This window comes from Cherax quadricarinatus, chromosome 39 (assembly GCF_038502225.1).
Source record: "Cherax quadricarinatus isolate ZL_2023a chromosome 39, ASM3850222v1, whole genome shotgun sequence".
NCBI classification, from domain to species: Eukaryota; Metazoa; Arthropoda; class Malacostraca; order Decapoda; family Parastacidae; genus Cherax; species Cherax quadricarinatus.
Window position 1 is genome coordinate 26,858,810 of NC_091330.1, and position 20,816 is coordinate 26,879,625.

General features: G+C 44.4%; 1 protein-coding gene across 5 annotated transcripts in view; it reads left to right on the forward strand.

Annotated features, from left to right (window-relative positions):
• LOC128696401 (protein turtle-like) overlaps positions 1–20,816 on the forward strand; it is a 1,392,149-nt gene that overhangs the window by 610,752 nt on the left and 760,581 nt on the right. For all 5 annotated transcript variants that reach the window (XM_070092535.1, XM_070092536.1, XM_070092538.1 and 2 more), the window contains exon 3: positions 2,286–2,401. The gene's annotated coding sequence lies outside the window, so the exon portion shown is untranslated. The remainder of the gene's footprint in view (positions 1–2,285; positions 2,402–20,816) is intronic.

A 20,816-nucleotide genomic window follows, 5' to 3' on the forward strand; every position in this document is an offset into this window, starting at 1 on the left:
TTGTTAAATATATATATATATATTTATTTATATATATATATATATATATATATATATATATATATATATATATATAATATGCAAGGAATTCGCAAGAGCAGGCGAAATATACACAAACACCGATCTCTGGCTGAAGGAGACTCGAACCTACGAACCTTGGAACAAGGTACGCAGTGCTTTACCAATCTACCCACACTGGACCAATACCTTGGAGTCCAGCTTGCGCTAGACTTTGATCCAAGGCAGCCAGCTTTCAGGGAGAAGGCTTACAGCTTTTCATCTCATCCCCTGCATGCATCAGCCTTACTAGAGATATTAACAATGCAAGGAATTCGCAAGAGCAGGCGAAATATACACAAACACTGATGTCTGGCTGAAGGAGACTCGAACCTACGAACCTTGGAACAAGGTACGCAGTGCTTTACCAATCTACCCACACTGGAGAAATACCTTACCTGGATACCTGGAGGTTACCTGGAGGTTATTCCGGGGATCAACGCCCCCGCGGCCCGGTCCATGACCAGGCCTCCCGATGGATCAGGACCTGATCAACTTGGCTGTTACTGCTGGCCGCACGCAGTCCAACGTACGAGCCACAGCCCGGTTGATCTGGCTGAATTCGCAAGAGCAGGCGAAATATACACAAACACTGATCAGCCAGAGATCAGTGTTTGTGTATATTTCGCCTGCTCTTGCGAATTCCTTGCATTGTTAATATCTCTAGTAAGGCTGATGCATGCAGGGGATGAGATGAAAAGCTGTAAGCCTTCTCCCTGAAAAATGGCTGCCTTGGATCAAAGTCTAAAGCAAGCTGGACTCCAAGGTATTGGTCCAGTGTGGTTAGATTGGTTAAGCACTGCGTACCTTGTTCCAAGGTTCGTAGGTTCGAGTCTCCTTCAACCAGAGATCAATGTTTGTGTATATTTCGCCTGCTCTTGCGAATTCCTTGCATATATATATATATATATATATATAGATATATATATATATATATATCTATATATATATATATATATATATATATATATATATATATATTTAACAAGTCGGCCGTCTCCCACCGATGCAGGGTGACCCAAAAAGAAAAAAAAATCCCCAAAAAGAAAATACTTTCATCATTCAACACTTTCACCTCACTCACACATAATCACTGATTTTGCAGAGGTGCTCAGAATACAACAGTTTAGAAGCATATACGTATAAAGATACACAACATATCCCTCCAAACTGCCAATATCCCAAACCCCTCCTTTAAAGTGCAGACATTGTACTTCCCACTTCCAGGACTCAAGTCCGGTTATATAAAAATAACCGGTTTCCCTGAATCCCTTCACTAAATATTACCCTGCTCACACTCCAACAGATCGTCAGGTCCCAAATACCATTCGTCTCCATTCACTCCTATCGAACACGCTTACTGCGACTAGTCATGGAGTCGAACCCATGTTACTTTGGCCCGCCTCATGGTGAGCGAAAACACATGACGCTCTAGTCCATGGGACCACACAATCCTCAAGAATGACCCACCCTGTTTGCGGACAGACCGCAGGCAGGTGGTGTGGGACTACACATGTACATCTACACTGGATGATCATACCTATCTGCAGTCCACCAGGCAGGAAGGAGGGGCAGCTGCCAGCTTCATTGCGTCCTACCATTTTAGAAAATGCGGTGAACTTGCCCGTCATTACATGTTTGTTCCCATAGGTTCAGAGACCCTCGGCCCATGGGAAAAGAGTGCATCTAAATTCCTTAAGGAGTTTGGCAAAAGACTCATCAGGGTAACTAGGGATCCCTGGGCGGCTAGTTGAGTCACTGTTCCAGTGACTCAACGCTGCGGTTCACAGGGGTAATGCCTGCTGTTTTCCTGGGCACGCGCCCCAGCTCTGAGGAGGTGGATGAGATTTTTCTCGTTTTAATCTGTAATATGTACTTGAAATGTATCCCTGAAACCTCATGTATTGTATACGCCATCTGTGTGCCAGCAGAGTATGCTTTAAGTCTTGTTTGTTTGCGTGTGTGTGTTTGTGTGTGTGTGTGTGTGTGTGTATGTGTGTGTGTGTGTGTAGTTTCGCAGTAGTTATTAGTGAAATATTTCATTTCCAATTAGGAAGTCCTAGTCAGAGAGCAGTACTCTGGGGGCGATGATCCCCAGATTTGTTAAGTCATTCTCCCTCTCTAGGCCTCCTCCCCGACCGTCTCCCCACCTTCCTCCTCTGTCCCCTCCTCTGGCACTTGACCTGGTGTCTGAGGAAATGTGTTAATAAGTAACTGTCTTGCTGCAGGTAGCACTGGTGGTGGGTTGAGGCCTGGTGCCTGAGTGACGTCATGGTGCCCAGAGCTGAGGGCCACCACATCTGCTAGTATGGGCGCTGATGCCCACGCTCTGCCCTCCCTCAAGGTGAGATACCCCTCCTTTTCCGTTGATACCCACGCTCTACCCTCCCTCAAGGTGAGATACCCTTCCCTCTCTGTTGATACCCACGCTCTACCCTCCCTCAAGGTGAGATACCCTTCCCTCTCTGTTGATACCCACGCTCTACCCTCTCTCATGGTGAGATATCCCTCCCTCTCTGTTGATACCCACGCTCTACCCTCTCTCATGGTGAGATACCTCTCCTTCACTGTTGATACCCAAGCTCTACCCTCTCTCAAGGTGAGATACCTCTCCTTCACTGTTGATACCCACGCTCTGCCCTCTCTCATGGTGAGATACCCCTCCCTCTCTGTTGATACCCACGCTCTACCCTCTCTCAAGGTGAGATACCTCTCCTTCACTGTTGATACCCACGCTCTGCCCTCTCTCATGGTGAGATACCTCTCCTTCACTGTTGATACCCACGCTCTACCCTCTCTCATGGTGAGATATCCCTCCTTTTCTGTTGATACCCACGCTCTGCCCTCCCTCGAGGTGAGATACCGCCCCCGATCTGTTGATACCCACGTTCTACCTTCTTTGTTGATACCCACTCCCTCCACTCCCACGTGTTCATGTTGATACCCAGACTGACTGACCCAAGGTGATACCTAGACTGACTGACTCAGGGTGATACCTAGACTGACTCAGGGTGATACCTAGACTGACTCAAGGTGATACCTAGACTGACTCAGGGTGATACCTAGACTGACTCAAGGTGATACCTAGACTGACTCAAGGTGATACCTAGACTGACAAAAGGTAATACCAAAACTGACTGACTCAAGATGATACCTAGACTGACAAAAGGTAATACCTAGACTGACTGACCTCAAGGTGATACCTAGACTGACTGACCCAAGGTGATACCTAGACTGACTGACCCAAGGTGATACCTAGACTGACTGACCTCAAGGTAATACCTAGACTGACTGACCCAAGGTGATACCTAGACTGACTGACCTCAAGGTGATACCTAGACTGACTCACCTCAAGGTAATACCTAAACTGACAGACCCAAGGTGATACCTAGACTGATGAAAGGTAAAAATACCTAGACTGACTGATCCAAGGTAATACCTAGACTGACTGACCTCAAGGTAATGCCTAGACTGACTGACCTCAAGGTAATGCCTAGACTGACTGACCTCAAGGTAATACCTAGACTGACTGATCCAAGGTAATACCTAGACTGACTGATCTCATGGTAATACCTAGACTGACTGATCCAAGGTAATACCTAGACTGACTGGCCTCAGGGTAATACCTAGACAGACTGACCTCAGGGTAATACCTAGACTGACTGATCCAAGGCAATACCTAGACTGACTGACCTCAAGGTAATGCCTAGACTGACTGACCTCAGGTTAATACCTAGACTGACTGATCCAAGGTAATACCTAGACTGACTGACCCATTGTAATACCTAGACTGACTGACCTCAGGGTAATACCTAGACTGACTGACCCAAGGTAATACCTAGGCTGACTGACCCAAGGTAATACACAGACTGACTGACCCAAGGTAATACATAGACTGACTGACCTCAGGGTAATACCTAGACTGACTGACCCATGGTAATACCTAGACTGACTGACCCAAGGTAATACATTGACTGACCCCAAGGTGATACTTTGACTGACCTCAGAGAAATACCTAGACTGACTGATCCAAGCTAAACTGACTGATCCAAGGTAATACCTAGACTGACTGACCCATGGTAATACCTAGACTGACTGACCTCAGGGTAATACCTAGACTGAAAGATCCAAGGTAATACCTTGACTGACTAACCCCAAGGTGATACCTAGACTGACTGTTCTCAGGGTAATACCTAGACTGACTGACCTCAGGGTAATACCTAGACTGACTTACCCATGGTAATACCTAGACTGACTGACCTCAGGATAATACCTAGACTGACTGACCTCAGGGTAATACCTAGACTGACTGACCTCAGGGTAATACCTAGACTGACTGACCCATGGTAATACCTAGACTGACTGACCTCAGGTTAATACCTAGACTGACTGATCCAAGGTAATACCTAGACTGACTGACCCATTGTAATACCTAGACTGACTGGCCTCAGGGTAATACCTAGACTGACTGATCCAAGGTAATACCTAGACTGACTGACCCAAGGTAATACCTAGACTGACTGACCCAAGGTAATACCTAGGCTGACTGACCCAAGGTAATACCTAGACTGACTGACCTCAGGGTAATACCTAGACTGACTGACCCATGGTAATACCTAGACTGACTGACCCAAGGTAATACATAGACTGACTGACCCCAAGGTGATACTTAGACTGATTGACCTCAGGGTAATACCTAGACTGACTGATCCAAGGTAATACCTAGACAGAATGACCCATGGTAATACCAAGACTGACTGACCTCAGGGTAATACCTAGACTGACTGACCTCAGGGTAATACCTAGACTGACTTACCCATGGTAATACCTAGACTGACTGACACCTCAGGATAATACCTAGACTGACTGACCTCAGGATAATACCTTGACTGACTGACCTCAGGGTATTACCTAGACTCACTGACCTCAGGGTAATACCTAGACTGACTGACCCATGGTAATTCCTAGGCTGACTGACCTCAAGGTAATACCTAGAATGACTGACCTCAAGGTAATACCTAGATTGACTGATCCAAGGTAATACCTAGACTGACTGATCCAAGGTAATACCTAGACTGACTGACCCATGGTAATACCTAGATTGACTGACCCAAGGTAATAACTAAACTGACTGACCCCAAGGTGATACCTAGACTGACTGACCTCAGGGTAATACCTAGACTGACTGACCTCAGGGTAATACCTAGACTGACTGACCTCAGGGTAATACCTAGACTGATTGACCCATGGTAATACCTAGACTGACTGATCTCAGGGTAATACCTAGACTGACTGACCCATGGTAATTCCTAGACTGACTGACCTCAAGGTAACACCTAGACTGACTGACTTCAAGGTAATACCTAGACTGACTGATCCAAGGTAATACCTAGACTGACTGACCTCAGGGTAATACCTAGACTGACTGACCTCAGGGTAATACCTAGACTGACTGACCCAAGGTAATAACTAGACTGACTGACCCCAAGGTGATACCTAGACTGAGTGACCTCAGGGTAATACCTAGACTGACTGACCTCAGGGTAATACCTAGACTGACTGATCCAAGGTAATACCTAGACTGACTGACCCGAAGGTGATACCTAGACTGACCGACCTCAGGGTAATACCTAGACTGACTGACCCATGGTAATACCTAGACTGACTGACCTCAAGGTAATACCTAGACTGACCCATGGTAATACCTAGACTGACTGACCCAAGGTGATACCTAGACTGACCTCAAGGTAATACGTAGACTGGCTGACCCCAAGGTGATATGTAGACTGACTCACCCAAGGTGATATCAAGACTGACTGACCCAAGGTAATGCTTAGACTGACCCCAAGGTAATACCTAGACAGACTCGCCGAAGTTGATGTCTAGACTGACTGACCCAAGAGATACATGATAATATATACCTGGAAAGTACTCAAGGTCCTGGTCCCAAATCTACACACCGCCATAACAACATACTGGAGTGAGAGATATGGAAGGAAGTGTAAAATAAACCCAGTGAGGAGCAGGGGTGCGGTGGGAACAATAAGGGAACACTGTATCAACATCCGGGGTCCCAGACTATTCAACATCTTACCAGAAGATATCAGAAACACTGCTGGAACAAGTGTTGAAACCTTCAAGAGGAAACTAGACAAGTATCTTCACCAGGTGCCAGATCAACCAGGCTGTGATGGATATGTGGGGCAGCGGGCCTCTAGCAGCAACAGCCTAAGCACAAAACGAGCCTGGCCCATGACCGGGCTCAGAGATTAGATAAACTCTCGAAACTCATAAAAGGTAAGGTGATACTTATACTGACTGGCCCAAGTTGATGCCTAGACTGACTGACACCATGGTAATACCTAGACTGACTGACACCATGGTAATACCTAGACTGACTGACACCATGGTAATACCTAGACTGACTGACACCATGGTAATACCTAGACTGACTGACACCATGGTAATACCTAGACTGACTGACACCTTGGTAATACCTAGACTGACTGACACCATGGTAATACCTAGACTGACTGACACCATGGTAATACCTAGACTGACTGACACCTTGGTGATACCTAGACTGACTGACACCATGGTAATACCTAGACTGACACCATGGTAATACTTTGGCTGACACCATGGAAATACCTAGACTGACTGACACCTTGGTAATACCTAGACTGACACCATGGTAATACCTAGACTGACTGACACCTTGGTAATACCTAGACTGACACCATGGTAATACCTAGACTGACTGACACCATGGTAATACTTTGGCTGACACCATGGAAATACCTAGACTGACTGACACCTTGGTAATACCTAGACTGACACCATGGTAATACCTAGACTGACTGACACCATGGTAATACCTAGACTGACTGACACCATGGTAATACCTAGACTGACTGACACCATGGTAATACCTAGACTGACTGACACCATGGTAATACCTAGACTGACTGACACCATGGTAATACCTAGACTGACTGACACCATGGTAATACCTAGACTGACTGACACCATGGTAATACCTAGACTGACTGACACCATGGTAATACCTAGACTGACTGACACCATGGTAATACCTAGACTGACTGACACTATTGTAATACCTAGACTGACTTCAGCGCCACTGAAACAAGCGTGACGTTAGCAGGACTGACACAAGCGTGACATCAGCAGCTCTCACATGCTGACATCAGCACTGACACAAGTGTGACGTCAGCCCCACTGTCACAAGCATGACGTCAGCGCCACTGACACAGGCGTGACGTCAGCGGCACTGACAGAAGCGTGACGTCAGCAGCACAGGAACATAGCGGCGGTCAATAAGAGTGTAGGCGGGGCCAGAATTGTGCACCTCAGTGCCAGGGATACCCTCAGTGCCAGGGTTACCCTCACTGCCAGGGTTACCCTCACTGCCAGGGATACCCCTCACTGCCAGGGATACCCCTCACTGCCAAGGGTACTCTTCACTGCCAAGGATACCCCTCGGTGCCAGGGATGCCCTCCCACGGTTACCCTCAATACTAGGTATACCGTCAGTGCCAAGGATACTCTCTGTGCCAGAGATGCTCTCATTGCCAGGGATACCCTCAGTGCCAGGGATACCTTCAATGCGGGGATACTATCTGTGCTAGGGATACCGTCAGTGCCAGGGATACCATCAGTACCAGGGATAACCTCAGTGTCGGGGATACCCTCAGTGCTAGGGATATCGTCAACGCCAGGGATACCTTCAGTTCCAGGGATATTCTCACTGCCATATATACCATCAATGCCAGGGATACCCTCAGTGGCAGGGATACCTTAAGTTCCAGGGATACCTTCAGGGTCAGGGATACCATCAATGCCAGGGTTACCCTCAATGCCAGGAATACTTTCAGTGCCAGGGATACCATCATTTTCAGGGATATCATCATTACCAGGGATACCATCAGTACCAGGAATACCCCTCAGCGACGGGGATACTCTCAGTGCCATGTACACCCTCAATGCCGGAGATACCATCAATGCAAGGCATACCCCTCAGTGAAGGGGACACCCTTTGTGTCAAGGATACCATCAGTGCCAAGAATACCATCATTGCCGTGGATACCATCAGCGCCAGGGATACCCTTATTGCCAGGGATATCCTCAGTTGCAGGTATACCTTCAGTGCCGGGGATACCATAAGTGCCGGGGATATCATAAGTGCCAGGGATACCATCAGTGACAGGGAGACCCTTAGTACCAGGAATACTATCAATGCAAAAGATGTCTTCAGTGCCAGGAATGCACTCAGTGCCAGGGATATTCAGAGTGTCAGAGACACCATCAGTGCTTGGATGCCATCAGTGCCAGGGATACAATCAGGGATACCATCAGCGCAATGGGTACCTTCAGTCTCAGGAATACCTTCAGTGCTAGGGATATCAAAACTAGGGATACCATTGGTGTCTGGGATACCATCAGTGCCAGTTATACCATCAAAACTAGGAATACCATCGGCGCCAGGTATACCATCAGTGCCAGGGATACCATCAGTGCTAGGGATACCTTCAGTGCCAGGGATACCATCAGTGCTAGGGATACCATCAGTGCCAGGGATACCCTGCGCCAGTGATACCATCAGTGCCATGGATACTATCAGTTCTAGAGTTACCCTCAGTGTCAGGGATACCATCAGTGTTAGCGCTATCCTCAGTGCCAGGGATACCATCTGCCATGGATACCCTCAGTACCAAGGATACCATCAGTGCCAGGGATACCATCAGTGCTAGGGATACCCTCAGGTCCAGAAATACCTTCAGTCCCAGGAATACCATCAGTGCTAGGGATACCCTCAGTGCCAAGGATACCATCAGTGCCAGGTATGCCATCAGTGCTAGGTATCCCATCAGTGCCTAGGATACCATCAGTGCCAGGCATGTCATCAGTGCCAGGGATGCTATCAGTGCTAGGGGTATCCTCAGTGCCAGGTATACCATTAATGCCATGGATACCCTCAGTGCCAGGGATACCTCAGTGGCAGGGATACCATCATTGCCAGGTATACCATCAGTGCTAGGGATATCCTAAGTGCCATGGATACCCTCAGTGCCATTGATACCCTCAGTGCCAGGCATGCCATCAATGCCAGGTATACCATCAGTGCCATTGATACCCTCAGTGCCAGGCATACCATCAGTGCCAGGTATACCATTAGTGCCATGGATACCATTACTGCCATTGATACCCTTAGTGCCAGGTATACCATCAGTGCCAGGGATACCATCAGCACCAGGTATACCATCAGCGCCAGGGATACCATTACTGCCATGGATACCCTCAGTGCCAGGGATACCATCAGTGCCAGGGATACCATCAGTGCCAGGGATACTATTACTGCTAGGGATACCCTCAGTGCCAGGTATACCATCAGTGCCATTGATACCCTCAGTGCCAGGCATACCATCAGTGCCAGGTATACCATTAGTGCCAGGGATACCATTACTGCCATGGATACCCTTAGTGCCAGGTATACCATCAGTGCCAGGTATACCATAAGTGCCAGGTATACCATTAGTACCAGGTATACTATCAGTGCCAGGGATACCATTACTGCCATGGATACCCTCAGTGCCAGGCTTACCAGTACCAGGGATACCATCAGTGCCAGGTATACCATCAGTGCCAGGGATACCATTACTGCCAGGGATACCCTCAGTGCCAGGGATACCATCAGTGCCAGGGATACCATCAGTGTCAGGTATACCATCAGTGCCAGGGACACCATTACTGCCATGGATACCCTCAGTGCCAGGTATACCAGTACCAGGGATACCATCAGTGCCAGGTATACCATCAGTGCCAAGGATACCCTCAGTGCCAGGGACACCATCAGTGCCAGGGATACCCTCAGTGCCAGGGATACCATCAGTGCCAGGGATACCATCAGTGTCAGGTATACCATCAGTGCCAGGGATACCATTACTGCCAGGGATGCCATCAGTGCCAGGTATACCATCAGTGCCAGGGATACCATTACTGCCAGGGATACCATCAGTGCCAGGTATACCATCAGTGCCAGAGATACCATTACTGCCAGGGATACCCTCAGTGCCAGGGATACCATCAGTGCCAGGGATACCATCAGTGTCAGGTATACCATCAGTGCCAGGGATACCATTACTGCCAGGGATACCATCAGTGCCAGGTATACCATCAGTGCCAGGGATATCATTACTGCCAGGGATACCATCAGTGCCAAGTATACCATCAGTGCCAGGGATACCATTACTGCCAGGGATGCTATCAGTGCCAGGTATACCATCAGTGCTAGGGATACCATTACTGCCAGAGATACCATCAGTGCCAGGTATACCATCAGTGCCAGAGATACCATTACTGCCAGGGATACCCTCAGTGCCAGGGATACCATCAGTGTCAGGTATACCATCAGTGTCAGGGATACCATTACTGCCAGGTATACCATCAGTGCCAGGTATACCATCAGTGCCAGGTATACCATTACTGCCAGGTATACCATCAGTGCCAGGTATACCATCAGTGTCAGGTATACCATCAGTGCCAGGTATACCATCAGTGCCAGGGGATACCATTACTGCCAGGGATGCCCTATGTTCACGAGCAGTGTGTTATGTTGCTGGTGTTCGTTTCCTGCCACGCGTCTCTGACTTCGGATTGAACGAAAATTTTTGTATCGGTGTCCCTGGGTACGGAGGCGACTCTTGGGTTGTAAAAAATATCTAGCTCATTATATACCTCAATTACGATACATTATGATACTTACAATAACTTTTCGCTTTTATTTCGTTCATGAGAACGCTTCATTCGATCGCCTTCAACTTCTTAAACTTTGGTTTACGGTAACTACGGCGGGATTCTTGTGCAGACGGCCTTTACATGCTCGGTTGGTTGCTCACACAGCTCACACGTTGAGGTCCGCGGTTCGATCTCCGGTACGGGTGGAAACGTTAGGATGTGTTACCTTAAGACACCTGCTGTCCATGTTCACCTAGCAGTGAAATAGGTACCTGGGTGTTAGTCGACTGGTGTGGGTCGCATCCGGGGACAAAATTGACCTAATTTGGCCGAAATACTCTCCAGAACCACGGGATTTCTATATAGTATGACACTGATGTTAACTATGGTCTGTATAAGTTATGTCATGTACTTGTAGAAATAAAGATTGCTATTATTATTATTGGTATTATTATTATTACTATTATTTCTATTATTATTATTACTATTAAAGTTGTTAAGCCTGATCCTTGCATCAGTGTATGACTGGGATAACTTGGTGGATTGGCTTCAAACCTTCACAAAGTTGCCTCCTCTTAGTTGATCAAGGATGGACAGTGACAGTCAAGTGTCGCCGCTCATCTCACACATGTAGGGGGAAAATAGTTTTTATTCTCGTTAAACCTCGTTAAATATATTTGAGTCTCCGTCTGACTGACTTTATTGTATAACAGATGATTCACATAGTGAGTAGTGACCATTAACACTCACTTAACACCATTAACACTCACTTAACACCATTAACACTCACCTGCCATCATTAACATTCACCTACCATCATTAACACTCACCTACCATCATTAACATTCACCTGCCATCATTAACACTCACCTACCATCATTAACACTCACCTACCATCATTAACACTCACCTACCATCATTAACACTCACCTACCATCATTAACATTCACCTGCCATCATTAACACTCACCTACCATCATTAACACTCACCTACCATCATTAACACTCACCTACCATCATTAACACTCACCTACCATCATTAACACTCACCTACCATCATTAACACTCACCTACCATCATTAACACTCACCTACCATCATTAACACTCACCTACCATCATTAACACTCCTACCATCATTAACATTCACCTGCCATCATTAACACTCACCTGCCATCATTAACACTCACCTACCATCATTAACATTCACCTACCATCATTAACACTCACCTACCATCATTAACACTCGCCTACCATCATTAACACTCACCTACCATCATTAACATTCACCTGCCATCATTAACACTCACCTACCATCATTAACACTCACCTACCATCATTAACACTCACCTACCATCATTAACACTCACCTACCATCATTAACACTCGCCTACCATCATTAACACTCACCTACCATCATTAACATTCACCTGCCATCATTAACACTCACCTACCATCATTAACACTCACCTACCATCATTAACACTCACCTACCATCATTAACACTCACCTACCATCATTAACACTCACCTACCATCATTAACACTCACCTACCATCATTAACACTCACCTACCATCATTAACACTCACCTGCCATCATTAACATTCACCTGCCATCATTAACACTCACCTACCATCATTAACACTCACCTACCATCATTAACACTCACCTACCATCATTAACACTCACCTACCATCATTAACACTCACCTACCATCATTAACACTCACCTACCATCATTAACACTCACCTACCATCATTAACATTCACCTGCCATCATTAACACTCACCTGCCATCATTAACACTCACATGCCATCATTAACATTCACCTACCATCATTAACATTCACCTACCATCATTAACATTCACCTACCATCATTAACATTCACCTACCATCATTAACATTCACCTACCATCATTAACACTCACCTAACATCATTAACACTCACCTGCTCACTTAACACCATCAACATTCAACTACCATCATTAACACTCACCTAACACCATTAACATTCACCTACAATCACTAAAATTCACCTACCATCATTAACACTCACCTACCATCATTAACATTCACCTACCATCATTAACATTCACCTACCATCATTAACACTCACCTGCCATCATTAAAATTCACCTACCATCATTAAAATTCACCTACCATCATTAACATTCACCTACCATCATTAACATTCATCTACCATCATTAACACTCACCTACCATCATTAACATTCACCTACCATCATTAACACTCACCTACCATCATTAACATTCACCTACCATCATTAACATTCACCTACCATCATTAACACTCACCTACCATCATTAACATTCACCTACCATCATTAACATTCATCTACCATCATTAACATTCACCTACCATCATTAACATTCACCTACCATCATTAACACTCACATGCCATTATTAACACTCACCTGCCATCATTAACATTCATCTACCATCATTAACATTCACCTACCATCATTAACATTCACCTACCATCATTAACACTCACCTGCCATCATTAACACTCACATGCCATCATTAACATTCACCTACCATCATTAACATTCACCTACCATCATTAACACTCACCTACCATCATTAACATTCATCTACCATCATTAACATTCACCTACCATCATTAACACTCACCTACCATCATTAACATTCATCTACCATCATTAACATTCACCTACCATCATTAACATTCACCTACCATCATTAACACTCACCTACCATCATTAACACTCACCTGCCGTCATTAACACTCACCTGCCGTCATTAACACTCACCTACCATCATTAACACTCACCTACCATCATTAACACTCACCTGCCATCATTAACACTCACCTACCATCATTAACACTCACCTGCCATCATTAACATTCACCTACCATCATTAACATTCACCTGCCATCATTAACACTCACCTACCATCATTAACACTCACCTACCATCATTAACACTCACCTACCATCATTAACACTCACCTACCATCATTAACATTCACCTACCATCATTAACACTCACCTACCATCATTAACACTCACCTACCATCATTAACATTCACCTACCATCATTAACACTCACCTACCATCATTAACACTCACCTACCATCATTAACATTCACCTACCATCATTAACATTCACCTGAAATCATTAACACTCACCTACCATCATTAACATTCACCTACCATCATTAACACTCACCTACCATCATTAACACTCACCTACCATCATTAACACTCACCTACCATCATTAACATTCACCTACCATCATTAACACTCACCTACCATCATTAACACTCACCTACCATCATTAACATTCACCTACCATCATTAACATTCACCTACCATCATTAACACTCACCTACCATCATTAACACTCACCTACCATCATTAACATTCACCTACCATCATTAACATTCACCTACCATCATTAACACTCACCTGCCATCATTAACATTCACCTGCCATCATTAACACTCACCTGCCATCATTAACATTCACCTACCATCATTAACATTCACCTACCATCATTAACATTCACCTACCATCATTAACACTCACCTACCATCATTAACATTCACCTACCATCATTAACATTCACCTACCATCATTAACACTCACCTGCCATCATTAACACTCACCTGCCATCATTAACACTCACCTGCCATCATTAACATTCACCTACCATCATTAACATTCACCTACCATCATTAACATTCACCTACCATCATTAACACTCACCTACCATCATTAACATTCACCTACCATCATTAACACTCACCTACCATCATTAACATTCACCTACCATCATTAACATTCACCTACCATCATTAACACTCACCTACCATCATTAACATTCACCTACCATCATTAACATTCACCTACCATCATTAACACTCACATGCCATCATTAACACTCACCTGCCATCATTAACACTCACCTACCATCATTAACACTCACCTACCATCATTAACACTCACCTACCATCATTAACACTCACCTACCATCATTAACACTCACCTACCATCATTAACACTCACCTGCCATCATTAACACTCACCTACCATCATTAACACTCACCTACCATCATTAACACTCACCTACCATCATTAACACTCACCTACCATCATTAACACTCACCTACCATCATTAACACTCACCTACCATCATTAACACTCACCTACCATCATTAACACTCACCTACCATCATTAACACTCACCTACCATCATTAACACTCACCTACCATCATTAACATTCACCTACCATCATTAACATTCACCTACCATCATTAACATTCACCTACCATCATTAACATTCACCTACCATCATTAACACTCACCTACCATCATTAACATTCACCTACCATCATTAACATTCACCTACCATCATTAACATTCACCTACCATCATTAACACTCACCTACCATCATTAACATTCACCTAACATCATTAACACTCACCATCATTAACACTCACCTACCATCATTAACACTCACCTACCATCATTAACATTCACCTACCATCATTAACATTCACCTACCATCATTAACACTCACCTACCATCATTAACACTCACCTACCATCATTAACATTCACCTACCATCATTAACACTCACCTACCATCATTAACACTCACCTACCATCATTAACATTCACCTACCATCATTAACATTCACCTACCATCATTAACACTCACCTACCATCATTAACATTCACCTACCATCATTAACATTCACCTACCATCATTAACATTCACCTACCATCATTAACACTCACCTACCATCATTAACACTCACCTACCATCATTAACATTCACCTACCATCATTAACATTCACCTACCATCATTAACACTCACCTGCCGTCATTAACACTCACCTACCATCATTAACATTCACCTACCATCATTAACATTCACCTACCATCATTAACATTCACCTACCATCATTAACACTCACCTACCATCATTAACATTCACCTACCATCATTAACATTCACCTACCATCATTAACACTCACCTGCCGTCATTAACACTCACCTACCATCATTAACACTCACCTACCATCATTAACATTCACCTACCATCATTAACATTCACCTACAATCATTAACATTCACCTGCCATCATTAACATTCACCTACCATCATTAACACTCACCTACCATCATTAACATTCACCTACCATCATTAACATTCACCTACCATCATTAACACTCACCTACCATCATTAACACTCACCTACCATCATTAACATTCACCTACCATCATTAACACTCACCTACCATCATTAACACTCACCTACCATCATTAACATTCACCTACCATCATAAACACTCACCTACCATCATTAACACTCGCCTACCATCATTAACACTCATTGAACTTGCTCACCTACCATCATTAACTTACTCACCTGCCTGCCATCATTAACGCTCTGCCTACCATCATTAACGTTCACCCTACCAATCTAGTTAACACTCACCTACCTATCATTCAAGCACTCCACCTACCATCATTAACGTTCTCCTACCACAATTAAGCACTCCACCTGCCATCATTCAACGTTCACCTACCATCATTAACGTTCATTCTGCATCATTGAACACATTCCTACCATCATTAACTTTACCTCACCTGCCAAATACCATTAACGCTTAACCACCTGCCATCCATCATTAACGCTCACCTACCATCACATTAACCGTTCTACTCACCTGCCATCCGCTTCAACGCTCCTGCCATCCATTCGACAACGTTCACCTGCCATCCGATTGTACTCACCTACCATCGATTGTTATTTCACCCCTACCATCATTAACGTTCACCTACCATCATTGTTAACGTTCACCTACCATCATTCAGCACTCACCTGCACCATCAATTAACACTCCTTAACCATCATTGTACTCCTACCATCATTAACGCTCACCTGCACCATCATTAGCACCTCTACCTGCCATCATTAACGCTCCACCTACCATCATTAACACTTCACCTACCATCATTAACGTTCACCCTACACATCAGTTAACATTCACCTGCCATCATTAAGCACTTCACCCCTGCCAATCATTGTTAACACTCACCTACCATCATTAACACTTCCACCCATACCATCCATTAACCAGCCTAACCATCCGTTAACGTTCCTTCACCTATCATGTTAACACTCACCTACCATCATTGAACCTTCACCTACCATCATTAACACTTCACCTACCATCATTAACCACACCTACCATCGACAACGCTTCACCTACCATCATTAACACTCACCTACCATCATTAACCGTTCACCTACCATCATTAACTTACTCCACCTACCATCATTAACGTTCACCTACCATTCGATAACCACTCACCTATCATTAACGCTTCCTGCCATCATTAACGCTCACCTTGCCATCATTAACACTCACCTGCCATCATTAAGCTTACTTCACCTACCATCATTCAACGCTTAACGTTCTATCCATTAACCATTCATTTAACCATCGTGCCATCCGCCAACACCATTAAGCTGCTCACCTACCATCATTAACGTTCACCTACCCATCATAAACACCTCCACCTACCATCATTAACACTCATACCTGACCATTAACACTCAACCTACCTGCCATCGCAAACGCTCCACACCTACCGATCATTAACTACTCCGCCTACACCATCATTAACGCTCGCCTACCAATCATTCAAGCACTCCTCACCTGCCATCATAAACTGCTCACCTACCATCATTAACACTCACCTACCATCATTAACACTTGCACCTACCATCATACGTACCTCACCTATCCATTCAACAACCTCCACCTGCTAAGTCATTAACACTCACCTACCATCTGCTAACAATTTACACCTACCATCATTAACACTCACCTACCATCATTAACGTTCACCTACCATCATTAACTTACTCACCTACCATCAAGTTAACGCTCACCTGCCATCAATTTAACATTCACCTTACCATCGATTAACCACGCCTTAAGCACCAACAACACTCACCTACCATCATTAACGTTCACCTACCATCACAAACACTCACCCCTACCATCATTAAACTTGCTCGCCTACCAATCATAAACCACTCACCTACCATCATTAACACTCGCCTACCATCATTAACTTACTCGCCTACCATCATTAAACTTGCTCGCCTCACCATCATTAAGCGCTCCACCTGCATCATGAAAGCACTCACCTACCATCTAATTAACCTCCACCTACCATCATTTAACGCTCACACCTACCATCATAGCACTCCCCTACCATCCATTAACTTACTCACCTGTAGTCATTAACACTCCACCTACCATCGATTAACATTTCACCTACCATCATTAACACTCCTGCCTACCAATCATTAACGTTCACCTACCAAGCATTAACATTCACCTACCATCATTAACACTCACCTACCATCAGTTAACATTCACCTACCATCATTGAACGTTCACCTACCATGCATTAACGGTGTTTCACCTGCCAGTCGATTAACGCCTCACCTGCCATCATTAAGCACTGCACCTACCAATCATTAACATTCACCTACCATCATTAACACTCCACCATCAGTTGAACGTTCACCTTGCCATGCGTTCAACGCTTGCACACCTACCATGGCAACGTTCGTTCCACGCCATCATTGGCACTCACCCCTACCATCATTTAATTATTCACCTACCATCATTAAGCTTACTCCGCCTGCCTTAATCGTTAACGTTCACCATTATATCATTAACGCTCCGCCTACCATCGTTAATTGGCATTCTTACCATCGTTAACACTCACCTACCAAGTCATTCAACGATTTCACCGCCATACCATCAATTAACGTTCACCTACATCATTAAGCATTTTACCTACCATCATTAACTTGCTCCACCCCTACCATCATTAACGTTTGCCTGCCATCATTAACACTCACCTACCATCATTAACGTTCACCTACCATCATTAACGCTCCACCCCTACCATCATTAACGATTCACCTACCATCGTTAGACACTCACCTACCATCATTAAACGCTCCACCTACCATCAAATTAACATTCACCTGCCATCGTTAACGCCTCACCTACCATCATTAACGCTCACCTAGCATTGAACCAGCGCACTACCATCTATTAACATTCACCTACCATCATTAACACTCACCTACCATCATTAACGTTCACCTACCATCATTAACACTCCATAAGCACCAAGTTAACGCACACCTACCATCATTAACGTTCACCTACCATCATAAACACCTCACCTACCATCATTAACACTCGCCTACCATCATTAACACTCCTACCATCATAAACACTCCACCTACCATCATTAACTTGCTCACCTACCATCATTAACGCTACTACCTACCATCATAAACACTCACCTACCATCATGTTAACACTCACCTGCAAGTCATTAACTTGCCTCACCTACCATCATTAACATTCACCTACCATCATTAACGCTCACCTATCATTAAGCATTCACCTACCATCATTAACATTCACCTACCATCATTAACTTGCCTCCACCTACCATCATTTAACATTCACCTACCATCATTTAACATTCACCTACCATCATTGTTAATTTCACCTACAGAAAATCATTAACACTCACCTACCATCATTAACACTCACCTACCATCATTAGCATTCACCTACCATCATTAACAACCTCACCTACCATCCATTAACATTCACCATACCATCATTAACGCCTCCACCTCTGCCAATCGTACAACGTTCACCTACCATCCATTAACTTACTCTACCTACCAATCATTTAATGTTCACCTACCATCAATTAACTTACTCCGCCTGCCATCATTCAAGCATTCACCTGCCATCATTAACGCACCTACCATCACGTTGACATTTCACCTACCATCATTAGCTTGATCACCTACCATCATTAACATTCACCTACCATCGTTAACGTTCACCTACCATCATTAACGTTTACCTACCTATCCATTAACACTCACCTACCATCATTAACGTTTCATGCCTACCATCAACTTAACCTTCACTCACCTACCATCATTAACGTTCACCTACCATCATTAACTATCACCTACCATCATTCAACGTTCACCTACCATCATTAACAACCTCACCTACCATCATTTAACACTCACCTACCATCATTAACATTAACACCTTGCCATCATTAAGCACTCACCTACCATCATTAACACTCACCTACCATCATTAACACTCACCTACCATCATTAACATTCACCTGCCATCATTAACGCTCACCTCCTACCATCATTAACGTTCACCTTGCAAATCGTTAACGCTCTGCCATTCGAACAACGCGCCTGCCATCGTTGAACGACTCCACCTACCAATCATTAACGATTCACCTACCATCATTAACACTCCATCCGACAACCATTCCATTAACCATCAATTGCCATCCTACCTGCCAATCATTAACGTTCACCTGCCATCATTAACCTCCACCTGCCAATCATTGCCATGCCCCTGCATCCGTTAACCGATCTGATTAACACTCACCTAACCATTCCGATTAACATCGTTCGCTACCTGCCATCAATTAACTCACCTGCACCATCAAGTTCAACATTCACTACTGCAACATTAACGTTAACCTCACCTACCATCGTATTAACACCTACCATCGTTAACCATTCAACCTAACATCCGTTAACGTTCCACCTTACCAATCAATTGCCTCCACCTACCATCATTAACACTTCACCTACCATCATTTAACACTTCCTTACCATACCATTAACACTTCACCTACCATCAAACTAACACCTCCTACCCACTCACCATCATTAACACTCACCTACCATCATTAACACTCACCTACCATCATTAACATTCACCTACCATCATTAACACTCACCTACCATCATTAACATTCACCTACCATCATTAACATTCACCTACCATCATTAACATTTACCTACCATCATTAACACTCACCTACCATCATTAACACTCACGC